This window comes from Anomaloglossus baeobatrachus, unplaced genomic scaffold (genome assembly GCF_048569485.1).
Source record: "Anomaloglossus baeobatrachus isolate aAnoBae1 unplaced genomic scaffold, aAnoBae1.hap1 Scaffold_560, whole genome shotgun sequence".
Classification (NCBI taxonomy): domain Eukaryota; kingdom Metazoa; phylum Chordata; class Amphibia; order Anura; family Aromobatidae; genus Anomaloglossus; species Anomaloglossus baeobatrachus.
The window spans coordinates 162,552-174,956 of NW_027444921.1; the positions used below are offsets into that span (position 1 = coordinate 162,552).

At 47.2% G+C, this 12,405-nt stretch overlaps 7 non-coding genes across 7 annotated transcripts; all 7 read left to right on the forward strand.

The window, feature by feature from the left end:
• Window positions 1-616: 616 nt before the first annotated feature.
• Window positions 617-811, forward strand: LOC142283964 (U2 spliceosomal RNA). The gene has a single exon (XR_012745536.1). It is a non-coding gene; the product is annotated as a U2 spliceosomal RNA (small nuclear RNA).
• Window positions 812-2,198: 1,387 nt separating this feature from the next.
• LOC142283933 (U2 spliceosomal RNA) lies at window positions 2,199-2,389 on the forward strand. The gene has a single exon (XR_012745506.1). It is a non-coding gene; the product is annotated as a U2 spliceosomal RNA (small nuclear RNA).
• A 2,195-nt stretch (window positions 2,390-4,584) lies between these two features.
• Window positions 4,585-4,777, forward strand: LOC142283962 (U2 spliceosomal RNA). Its single transcript, XR_012745534.1, has one exon. It is a non-coding gene; the product is annotated as a U2 spliceosomal RNA (small nuclear RNA).
• Window positions 4,778-6,164: 1,387 nt separating this feature from the next.
• LOC142283934 (U2 spliceosomal RNA) lies at window positions 6,165-6,355 on the forward strand. The gene has a single exon (XR_012745507.1). It is a non-coding gene; the product is annotated as a U2 spliceosomal RNA (small nuclear RNA).
• A 1,386-nt stretch (window positions 6,356-7,741) lies between these two features.
• Window positions 7,742-7,932, forward strand: LOC142283935 (U2 spliceosomal RNA). The gene has a single exon (XR_012745508.1). It is a non-coding gene; the product is annotated as a U2 spliceosomal RNA (small nuclear RNA).
• A 1,387-nt stretch (window positions 7,933-9,319) lies between these two features.
• Window positions 9,320-9,510, forward strand: LOC142283936 (U2 spliceosomal RNA). Its single transcript, XR_012745509.1, has one exon. It is a non-coding gene; the product is annotated as a U2 spliceosomal RNA (small nuclear RNA).
• Window positions 9,511-10,897: 1,387 nt separating this feature from the next.
• On the forward strand, window positions 10,898-11,088 carry LOC142283937 (U2 spliceosomal RNA). The gene has a single exon (XR_012745510.1). It is a non-coding gene; the product is annotated as a U2 spliceosomal RNA (small nuclear RNA).
• The last annotated feature ends 1,317 nt before the right edge of the window (window positions 11,089-12,405 follow it).

A 12,405-nucleotide genomic window follows, 5' to 3' on the forward strand; every position in this document is an offset into this window, starting at 1 on the left:
TGGACACCCTGGAGGGAGTCTGAACTTGCTAGGTTGGGACCCTGGTAAGCCTCAGACTCTGTCGCACGCCGCGCCTTGCCTATTCATACTTTCCAAGCATATTGCCCTATCCTGGCCTTCTGGCTAAGAAGGGAAATTTTTATAATCCCGGTCGGAGGTCCGGTCAGCTTTGGGCTGAGAAACCAACACCCGGTTGGAGGTCCGGGTCAGCTTTGGCTGAGAAACCAACACCCGGTTGGAGGTCCGGTTAGCCTTGGGCTGAGAAACCAACACCCGGTTGGAGGTCCGGTCAGCCTTGGGCTGAGAAACCAACACCCGGTTGGAGGTCCGGTCAGCCTTGGGCTGAGAAACCAACACCGGTTGACGGTCCGGGCAGTCTCGGCTGCGAAACCAACGACTAGTAGCTCCCTACTCCACTTGGGTAAGATGCCTCGGTGGACGCTGGGAGCAACAACAAGGCTCAACCAGGCTTCGGCTTGGGGGAGCACCGAAGATCCCTGACCCTCGCTGTGGCCTTCTGGCTCGGAGGGACGGGGTTGATTTTTGGGGATCCTCTTCTCACGGAGGGGTCCACACGAATCCTAGCCTTTGCACTGTTTTTGGTGTGACTTCGGTCATGCATTTTTGCGGTGCTTTGGAAAGCTTCATTAAATCAAAATCTGTTCTTATCAGTTTAATATCTGATACGTCCCCTATCTGGGGACCATATATTAAATGGATTTTTAGAACAGGGAGATGGAAAAAGAGCTTGCTCTGTCCACTCCACGCATTGACCTGGTATTGCAGTACCTCCAGGAACGGTGCACCCCTTCTTAACCCAGTTTCCAAAAGCAGAACTCAATTCACCTGATTCATATTAGCCCGATTTAATGAATTGGAAGAAAGCATACGTCTTCATATGCACCTCAATTTGGCCCATTCACTTTTCACACTTCCTCCTTTTGTTTTTTATCTTTCACACTTTTGACTTTCTTTATTCATCCAAATAGCAAACTCATCACCACTCAACCTGACCAACTCGGCTATGTCCCCGTGCTGCAGTTCTCTGTCTTATCTAGATCATTTGCAATTGAATGGAATAGATCCCTTTTGGACAAAGTGGATTCACCTGCTGCTGCAGTGACCACAGGTGTGATAAGATCTAGAATTGGCATCTGGTGCGATCTCTCCGCTTCCACTCCAAAGAAAGTTACCTGTTTATTCCTATCATGCATTGGTTTTTGGGGTTTTCTTTGAGTAATGATGATCTCTTTAGTAGTCTGTTGGCGCCCTCTCCTGGAGGAATAGTTTGCTTGCTCTTGGACATTCTAAAAGAGAGGTCATGATAGACATTGAGCTTCTGAGCTCAATTGGGGACAGTCATGGGTGATGAATGTTTGCAACCTACTGCGAAGCCTCATACCGCAATATAAGGAACGTCAAATACTAAGAAAGGGCGGCCTATGAAAGAATTACTACTTTCAATAAGTACACTTAAACGGCTAATTGGGAATAGAAAAACTGTAAAAAGCCCTCTGAGAAAGCCCCCCTCTAACCTTTGATAGTAAGCTTTTCTGTAGTCTGCCTGTTGATGTATTTTCCGTTTGAACTGTGCACAACATGAAGAGACGGAACACTGGCGGCTTGTCACAATGCCCCCCGATGACATCACAATAGCGCTGCTGCCTAGAAAACAAGCTGCGCAGAAGAAGTTGTTCTTTGGGTGGGAGGGTGGGCTAGTGGAAGGAGGGGGCAATCTCTTTTTTTCCCGGGTGGTAGGGGGATGACAGGAGAAGGGAAGCGGGTGGTGAGAAAGGTACAGAGGGCAGGGTTTGGGGGCTGGGAAGGAAAGGGAAAAGATTAGGGTTTGGGGATGATGAAAGGGCTTTCTACGGGTAAGGATGGCAAAGGGTGGCAGTGACGGAAAGTCAGGCAACCTGTCCTGTCCGTCTTTTTGTATCGTGAATTGGAAAGACTGCAAGGGGGAGGGGAGTTGCTTGCGCCCTAAAGGAGGAGTTATTCAGATTCATTGCAGTGGGCGGCGGCTGCAAAACGCACCATTCTTCTTGTTTTTGCTCTGCAAAGCAGCCTTTTCAAGGGTTGGCTTGGGTGACAAAATGTCTTGTGTAGGCGTGGGTTTGTCTCCCTCTCGCTCTCTCTCCCTAAGATGTGTCCGGCATAGGCCAGGGTGCCACTCGAGGCCCAAACCAATTCTGGTTATCGCTTCTCGGCCTTTTGGCTAAGATCAAGTGTAGTATCTGTTCTTATCAGTTTAATATCTGATACGTCCCCTATCTGGGGACCATATATTAAATGGATTTTTAGAACAGGGAGATGGAAAAAGAGCTTGCTCTGTCCACTCCACGCATTGACCTGGTATTGCAGTACCTCCAGGAACGGTGCACCCCTTCTTAACCCAGTTTCCAAAAGCAGAACTCAATTCACCTGATTCATATTAGCCCGATTTAATGAATTGGAAGAAAGCATACGTCTTCATATGCACCTCAATTTGGCCCATTCACTTTTCACACTTCCTCCTTTTGTTTTTTATCTTTCACACTTTTGACTTTCTTTATTCATCCAAATAGCAAACTCATCACCACTCAACCTGACCAACTCGGCTATGTCCCCGTGCTGCAGTTCTCTGTCTTATCTAGATCATTTGCAATTGAATGGAATAGATCCCTTTTGGACAAAGTGGATTCACCTGCTGCTGCAGTGACCACAGGTGTGATAAGATCTAGAATTGGCATCTGGTGCGATCTCTCCGCTTCCACTCCAAAGAAAGTTACGTTACCTGTTTATTCCTATCATGCATTGGTTTTTGGGGTTTTCTTTGAGTAATGATGATCTCTTTAGTAGTCTGTTGGCGCCCTCTCCTGGAGGAATAGTTTGCTTGCTCTTGGACATTCTAAAAGAGAGGTCATGATAGACATTGAGCTTCTGAGCTCAATTGGGGACAGTCATGGGTGATGAATGTTTGCAACCTACTGCGAAGCCTCATACCGCAATATAAGGAACGTCAAATACTAAGAAAGGGCGGCCTATGAAAGAATTACTACTTTCAATAAGTACACTTAAACGGCTAATTGGGAATAGAAAAACTGTAAAAAGCCCTCTGAGAAAGCCCCCCTCTAACCTTTGATAGTAAGCTTTTCTGTAGTCTGCCTGTTGATGTATTTTCCGTTTGAACTGTGCACAACATGAAGAGACGGAACACTGGCGGCTTGTCACAATGCCCCCCGATGACATCACAATAGCGCTGCTGCCTAGAAAACAAGCTGCGCAGAAGAAGTTGTTCTTTGGGTGGGAGGGTGGGCTAGTGGAAGGAGGGGGCAATCTCTTTTTTTCCCGGGTGGTAGGGGGATGACAGGAGAAGGGAAGCGGGTGGTGAGAAAGGTACAGAGGGCAGGGTTTGGGGGCTGGGAAGGAAAGGGAAAAGATTAGGGTTTGGGGATGATGAAAGGGCTTTCTACGGGTAAGGATGGCAAAGGGTGGCAGTGACGGAAAGTCAGGCAACCTGTCCTGTCCGTCTTTTTGTATCGTGAATTGGAAAGACTGCAAGGGGGAGGGGAGTTGCTTGCGCCCTAAAGGAGGAGTTATTCAGATTCATTGCAGTGGGCGGCGGCTGCAAAACGCACCATTCTTCTTGTTTTTGCTCTGCAAAGCAGCCTTTTCAAGGGTTGGCTTGGGTGACAAAATGTCTTGTGTAGGCGTGGGTTTGTCTCCCTCTCGCTCTCTCTCCCTAAGATGTGTCCGGCATAGGCCAGGGTGCCACTCGAGGCCCAAACCAATTCTGGTTATCGCTTCTCGGCCTTTTGGCTAAGATCAAGTGTAGTGTTGTTCGAAGAGGTGGTTTAAGCTCCAGGCCACCTTAGTACAATGATACAATGCACACTGGAAGGTTGCGCTTGCTAGTACTCTGGGTGGATAGTATATTCATCTAGAGGAAAACATGGCCCTACCAGGATCGAGGCTATTAGACTGAGTAAGGGTGGGGGGGCTATGGTACAACGTGCCCCAGGACTGACGACCCTGGAGTGAGTCTGAGCTTGCTGGCTTGGGACCCCGGCAAGCCTTGGGCTCTGTAGCACACCGTACCTTGCCTTTTCATACTTTTTGAGCATATTACCCTATCCCGGCCTTCTGGCTAGGAAGGGAAATTTTTACAATCCCGGTCGGAGGTCTGGTCAGCTTTGGGCTGAGAAACTAACACCCGGTTGGAGGTCTGGGTCAGCTTCGGCTGAGAAACCAACACCCGGTTGGAGGTCTGGGTCAGCTTCGGCTGAGAAACCAACACCCGGTTGGAGGTCCGGTTAGCCTTGGGCTGAGAAACCAACACCGGTTGACGGTCCGGGCAGTTTCGGCTGCGAAACCAACAACTAGTAGCTCTCTACTCCACTTGGGTAAGATGCCTGGGTGGACGCTGGGAGCAACGACAAGGCTCAACCAGGCTTCGGCTTGGGGCAGCACCGAAGATCCCTGACCCTTGCTGTGGCCTTCTGGCTCGGAGGGACGGGGTTGATTTTTGGGGACCCTCTCCTCACGGTGGGGTCCACACGAATCCTAGCCTTTGCACTGTTTTTGGTGTGACTTCGGTCATGCATTTTTTGTGGTGCTTTGGAAAGCTTCATTAAATCAAAAATCTGTTCTTATCAGTTTAATATCTGATACGTCCCCTATCTGGGGACCATATATTAAATGGATTTTTAGAACAGGGAGATGGAAAAAGAGCTTGCTCTGTCCACTCCACGCATTGACCTGGTATTGCAGTACCTCCAGGAACGGTGCACCCCTTCTTAACCCAGTTTCCAAAAGCAGAACTCAATTCACCTGATTCATATTAGCCCGATTTAATGAATTGGAAGAAAGCATACGTCTTCATATGCACCTCAATTTGGCCCATTCACTTTTCACACTTCCTCCTTTTGTTTTTTATCTTTCACACTTTTGACTTTCTTTATTCATCCAAATAGCAAACTCATCACCACTCAACCTGACCAACTCGGCTATGTCCCCGTGCTGCAGTTCTCTGTCTTATCTAGATCATTTGCAATTGAATGGAATAGATCCCTTTTGGACAAAGTGGATTCACCTGCTGCTGCAGTGACCACAGGTGTGATAAGATCTAGAATTGGCATCTGGTGCGATCTCTCCGCTTCCACTCCAAAGAAAGTTACCTGTTTATTCCTATCATGCATTGGTTTTTGGGGTTTTCTTTGAGTAATGATGATCTCTTTAGTAGTCTGTTGGCGCCCTCTCCTGGAGGAATAGTTTGCTTGCTCTTGGACATTCTAAAAGAGAGGTCATGATAGACATTGAGCTTCTGAGCTCAATTGGGGACAGTCATGGGTGATGAATGTTTGCAACCTACTGCGAAGCCTCATACCGCAATATAAGGAACGTCAAATACTAAGAAAGGGCGGCCTATGAAAGAATTACTACTTTCAATAAGTACACTTAAACGGCTAATTGGGAATAGAAAAACTGTAAAAAGCCCTCTGAGAAAGCCCCCCTCTAACCTTTGATAGTAAGCTTTTCTGTAGTCTGCCTGTTGATGTATTTTCCGTTTGAACTGTGCACAACATGAAGAGACGGAACACTGGCGGCTTGTCACAATGCCCCCCGATGACATCACAATAGCGCTGCTGCCTAGAAAACAAGCTGCGCAGAAGAAGTTGTTCTTTGGGTGGGAGGGTGGGCTAGTGGAAGGAGGGGGCAATCTCTTTTTTTCCCGGGTGGTAGGGGGATGACAGGAGAAGGGAAGCGGGTGGTGAGAAAGGTACAGAGGGCAGGGTTTGGGGGCTGGGAAGGAAAGGGAAAAGATTAGGGTTTGGGGATGATGAAAGGGCTTTCTACGGGTAAGGATGGCAAAGGGTGGCAGTGACGGAAAGTCAGGCAACCTGTCCTGTCCGTCTTTTTGTATCGTGAATTGGAAAGACTGCAAGGGGGAGGGGAGTTGCTTGCGCCCTAAAGGAGGAGTTATTCAGATTCATTGCAGTGGGCGGCGGCTGCAAAACGCACCATTCTTCTTGTTTTTGCTCTGCAAAGCAGCCTTTTCAAGGGTTGGCTTGGGTGACAAAATGTCTTGTGTAGGCGTGGGTTTGTCTCCCTCTCGCTCTCTCTCCCTAAGATGTGTCCGGCATAGGCCAGGGTGCCACTCGAGGCCCAAACCAATTCTGGTTATCGCTTCTCGGCCTTTTGGCTAAGATCAAGTGTAGTATCTGTTCTTATCAGTTTAATATCTGATACGTCCCCTATCTGGGGACCATATATTAAATGGATTTTTAGAACAGGGAGATGGAAAAAGAGCTTGCTCTGTCCACTCCACGCATTGACCTGGTATTGCAGTACCTCCAGGAACGGTGCACCCCTTCTTAACCCAGTTTCCAAAAGCAGAACTCAATTCACCTGATTCATATTAGCCCGATTTAATGAATTGGAAGAAAGCATACGTCTTCATATGCACCTCAATTTGGCCCATTCACTTTTCACACTTCCTCCTTTTGTTTTTTATCTTTCACACTTTTGACTTTCTTTATTCATCCAAATAGCAAACTCATCACCACTCAACCTGACCAACTCGGCTATGTCCCGTGCTGCAGTTCTCTGTCTTATCTAGATCATTTGCAATTGAATGGAATAGATCCCTTTTGGACAAAGTGGATTCACCTGCTGCTGCAGTGACCACAGGTGTGATAAGATCTAGAATTGGCATCTGGTGCGATCTCTCCGCTTCCACTCCAAAGAAAGTTACCTGTTTATTCCTATCATGCATTGGTTTTTGGGGTTTTCTTTGAGTAATGATGATCTCTTTAGTAGTCTGTTGGCGCCCTCTCCTGGAGGAATAGTTTGCTTGCTCTTGGACATTCTAAAAGAGAGGTCATGATAGACATTGAGCTTCTGAGCTCAATTGGGGACAGTCATGGGTGATGAATGTTTGCAACCTACTGCGAAGCCTCATACCGCAATATAAGGAACGTCAAATACTAAGAAAGGGCGGCCTATGAAAGAATTACTACTTTCAATAAGTACACTTAAACGGCTAATTGGGAATAGAAAAACTGTAAAAAGCCCTCTGAGAAAGCCCCCCTCTAACCTTTGATAGTAAGCTTTTCTGTAGTCTGCCTGTTGATGTATTTTCCGTTTGAACTGTGCACAACATGAAGAGACGGAACACTGGCGGCTTGTCACAATGCCCCCCGATGACATCACAATAGCGCTGCTGCCTAGAAAACAAGCTGCGCAGAAGAAGTTGTTCTTTGGGTGGGAGGGTGGGCTAGTGGAAGGAGGGGGCAATCTCTTTTTTTCCCGGGTGGTAGGGGGATGACAGGAGAAGGGAAGCGGGTGGTGAGAAAGGTACAGAGGGCAGGGTTTGGGGGCTGGGAAGGAAAGGGAAAAGATTAGGGTTTGGGGATGATGAAAGGGCTTTCTACGGGTAAGGATGGCAAAGGGTGGCAGTGACGGAAAGTCAGGCAACCTGTCCTGTCCGTCTTTTTGTATCGTGAATTGGAAAGACTGCAAGGGGGAGGGGAGTTGCTTGCGCCCTAAAGGAGGAGTTATTCAGATTCATTGCAGTGGGCGGCGGCTGCAAAACGCACCATTCTTCTTGTTTTTGCTCTGCAAAGCAGCCTTTTCAAGGGTTGGCTTGGGTGACAAAATGTCTTGTGTAGGCGTGGGTTTGTCTCCCTCTCGCTCTCTCTCCCTAAGATGTGTCCGGCATAGGCCAGGGTGCCACTCGAGGCCCAAACCAATTCTGGTTATCGCTTCTCGGCCTTTTGGCTAAGATCAAGTGTAGTATCTGTTCTTATCAGTTTAATATCTGATACGTCCCCTATCTGGGGACCATATATTAAATGGATTTTTAGAACAGGGAGATGGAAAAAGAGCTTGCTCTGTCCACTCCACGCATTGACCTGGTATTGCAGTACCTCCAGGAACGGTGCACCCCTTCTTAACCCAGTTTCCAAAAGCAGAACTCAATTCACCTGATTCATATTAGCCCGATTTAATGAATTGGAAGAAAGCATACGTCTTCATATGCACCTCAATTTGGCCCATTCACTTTTCACACTTCCTCCTTTTGTTTTTTATCTTTCACACTTTTGACTTTCTTTATTCATCCAAATAGCAAACTCATCACCACTCAACCTGACCAACTCGGCTATGTCCCCGTGCTGCAGTTCTCTGTCTTATCTAGATCATTTGCAATTGAATGGAATAGATCCCTTTTGGACAAAGTGGATTCACCTGCTGCTGCAGTGACCACAGGTGTGATAAGATCTAGAATTGGCATCTGGTGCGATCTCTCCGCTTCCACTCCAAAGAAAGTTACCTGTTTATTCCTATCATGCATTGGTTTTTGGGGTTTTCTTTGAGTAATGATGATCTCTTTAGTAGTCTGTTGGCGCCCTCTCCTGGAGGAATAGTTTGCTTGCTCTTGGACATTCTAAAAGAGAGGTCATGATAGACATTGAGCTTCTGAGCTCAATTGGGGACAGTCATGGGTGATGAATGTTTGCAACCTACTGCGAAGCCTCATACCGCAATATAAGGAACGTCAAATACTAAGAAAGGGCGGCCTATGAAAGAATTACTACTTTCAATAAGTACACTTAAACGGCTAATTGGGAATAGAAAAACTGTAAAAAGCCCTCTGAGAAAGCCCCCCTCTAACCTTTGATAGTAAGCTTTTCTGTAGTCTGCCTGTTGATGTATTTTCCGTTTGAACTGTGCACAACATGAAGAGACGGAACACTGGCGGCTTGTCACAATGCCCCCCGATGACATCACAATAGCGCTGCTGCCTAGAAAACAAGCTGCGCAGAAGAAGTTGTTCTTTGGGTGGGAGGGTGGGCTAGTGGAAGGAGGGGGCAATCTCTTTTTTTCCCGGGTGGTAGGGGGATGACAGGAGAAGGGAAGCGGGTGGTGAGAAAGGTACAGAGGGCAGGGTTTGGGGGCTGGGAAGGAAAGGGAAAAGATTAGGGTTTGGGGATGATGAAAGGGCTTTCTACGGGTAAGGATGGCAAAGGGTGGCAGTGACGGAAAGTCAGGCAACCTGTCCTGTCCGTCTTTTTGTATCGTGAATTGGAAAGACTGCAAGGGGGAGGGGAGTTGCTTGCGCCCTAAAGGAGGAGTTATTCAGATTCATTGCAGTGGGCGGCGGCTGCAAAACGCACCATTCTTCTTGTTTTTGCTCTGCAAAGCAGCCTTTTCAAGGGTTGGCTTGGGTGACAAAATGTCTTGTGTAGGCGTGGGTTTGTCTCCCTCTCGCTCTCTCTCCCTAAGATGTGTCCGGCATAGGCCAGGGTGCCACTCGAGGCCCAAACCAATTCTGGTTATCGCTTCTCGGCCTTTTGGCTAAGATCAAGTGTAGTATCTGTTCTTATCAGTTTAATATCTGATACGTCCCCTATCTGGGGACCATATATTAAATGGATTTTTAGAACAGGGAGATGGAAAAAGAGCTTGCTCTGTCCACTCCACGCATTGACCTGGTATTGCAGTACCTCCAGGAACGGTGCACCCCTTCTTAACCCAGTTTCCAAAAGCAGAACTCAATTCACCTGATTCATATTAGCCCGATTTAATGAATTGGAAGAAAGCATACGTCTTCATATGCACCTCAATTTGGCCCATTCACTTTTCACACTTCCTCCTTTTGTTTTTTATCTTTCACACTTTTGACTTTCTTTATTCATCCAAATAGCAAACTCATCACCACTCAACCTGACCAACTCGGCTATGTCCCCGTGCTGCAGTTCTCTGTCTTATCTAGATCATTTGCAATTGAATGGAATAGATCCCTTTTGGACAAAGTGGATTCACCTGCTGCTGCAGTGACCACAGGTGTGATAAGATCTAGAATTGGCATCTGGTGCGATCTCTCCGCTTCCACTCCAAAGAAAGTTACCTGTTTATTCCTATCATGCATTGGTTTTTGGGGTTTTCTTTGAGTAATGATGATCTCTTTAGTAGTCTGTTGGCGCCCTCTCCTGGAGGAATAGTTTGCTTGCTCTTGGACATTCTAAAAGAGAGGTCATGATAGACATTGAGCTTCTGAGCTCAATTGGGGACAGTCATGGGTGATGAATGTTTGCAACCTACTGCGAAGCCTCATACCGCAATATAAGGAACGTCAAATACTAAGAAAGGGCGGCCTATGAAAGAATTACTACTTTCAATAAGTACACTTAAACGGCTAATTGGGAATAGAAAAACTGTAAAAAGCCCTCTGAGAAAGCCCCCCTCTAACCTTTGATAGTAAGCTTTTCTGTAGTCTGCCTGTTGATGTATTTTCCGTTTGAACTGTGCACAACATGAAGAGACGGAACACTGGCGGCTTGTCACAATGCCCCCCGATGACATCACAATAGCGCTGCTGCCTAGAAAACAAGCTGCGCAGAAGAAGTTGTTCTTTGGGTGGGAGGGTGGGCTAGTGGAAGGAGGGGGCAATCTCTTTTTTTCCCGGGTGGTAGGGGGATGACAGGAGAAGGGAAGCGGGTGGTGAGAAAGGTACAGAGGGCAGGGTTTGGGAGCTGGGAAGGAAAGGGAAAAGATTAGGGTTTGGGGATGATGAAAGGGCTTTCTACGGGTAAGGATGGCAAAGGGTGGCAGTGACGGAAAGTCAGGCAACCTGTCCTGTCCGTCTTTTTGTATCGTGAATTGGAAAGACTGCAAGGGGGAGGGGAGTTGCTTGCGCCCTAAAGGAGGAGTTATTCAGATTCATTGCAGTGGGCGGCGGCTGCAAAACGCACCATTCTTCTTGTTTTTGCTCTGCAAAGCAGCCTTTTCAAGGGTTGGCTTGGGTGACAAAATGTCTTGTGTAGGCGTGGGTTTGTCTCCCTCTCGCTCTCTCTCCCTAAGATGTGTCCGGCATAGGCCAGGGTGCCACTCGAGGCCCAAACCAATTCTGGTTATCGCTTCTCGGCCTTTTGGCTAAGATCAAGTGTAGTATCTGTTCTTATCAGTTTAATATCTGATACGTCCCCTATCTGGGGACCATATATTAAATGGATTTTTAGAACAGGGAGATGGAAAAAGAGCTTGCTCTGTCCACTCCACGCATTGACCTGGTATTGCAGTACCTCCAGGAACGGTGCACCCCTTCTTAACCCAGTTTCCAAAAGCAGAACTCAATTCACCTGATTCATATTAGCCCGATTTAATGAATTGGAAGAAAGCATACGTCTTCATATGCACCTCAATTTGGCCCATTCACTTTTCACACTTCCTCCTTTTGTTTTTTATCTTTCACACTTTTGACTTTCTTTATTCATCCAAATAGCAAACTCATCACCACTCAACCTGACCAACTCGGCTATGTCCCCGTGCTGCAGTTCTCTGTCTTATCTAGATCATTTGCAATTGAATGGAATAGATCCCTTTTGGACAAAGTGGATTCACCTGCTGCTGCAGTGACCACAGGTGTGATAAGATCTAGAATTGGCATCTGGTGCGATCTCTCCGCTTCCACTCCAAAGAAAGTTACCTGTTTATTCCTATCATGCATTGGTTTTTGGGGTTTTCTTTGAGTAATGATGATCTCTTTAGTAGTCTGTTGGCGCCCTCTCCTGGAGGAATAGTTTGCTTGCTCTTGGACATTCTAAAAGAGAGGTCATGATAGACATTGAGCTTCTGAGCTCAATTGGGGACAGTCATGGGTGATGAATGTTTGCAACCTACTGCGAAGCCTCATACCGCAATATAAGGAACGTCAAATACTAAGAAAGGGCGGCCTATGAAAGAATTACTACTTTCAATAAGTACACTTAAACGGCTAATTGGGAATAGAAAAACTGTAAAAAGCCCTCTGAGAAAGCCCCCCTCTAACCTTTGATAGTAAGCTTTTCTGTAGTCTGCCTGTTGATGTATTTTCCGTTTGAACTGTGCACAACATGAAGAGACGGAACACTGGCGGCTTGTCACAATGCCCCCCGATGACATCACAATAGCGCTGCTGCCTAGAAAACAAGCTGCGCAGAAGAAGTTGTTCTTTGGGTGGGAGGGTGGGCTAGTGGAAGGAGGGGGCAATCTCTTTTTTTCCCGGGTGGTAGGGGGATGACAGGAGAAGGGAAGCGGGTGGTGAGAAAGGTACAGAGGGCAGGGTTTGGGGGCTGGGAAGGAAAGGGAAAAGATTAGGGTTTGGGGATGATGAAAGGGCTTTCTACGGGTAAGGATGGCAAAGGGTGGCAGTGACGGAAAGTCAGGCAACCTGTCCTGTCCGTCTTTTTGTATCGTGAATTGGAAAGACTGCAAGGGGGAGGGGAGTTGCTTGCGCCCTAAAGGAGGAGTTATTCAGATTCATTGCAGTGGGCGGCGGCTGCAAAACGCACCATTCTTCTTGTTTTTGCTCTGCAAAGCAGCCTTTTCAAGGGTTGGCTTGGGTGACAAAATGTCTTGTGTAGGCGTGGGTTTGTCTCCCTC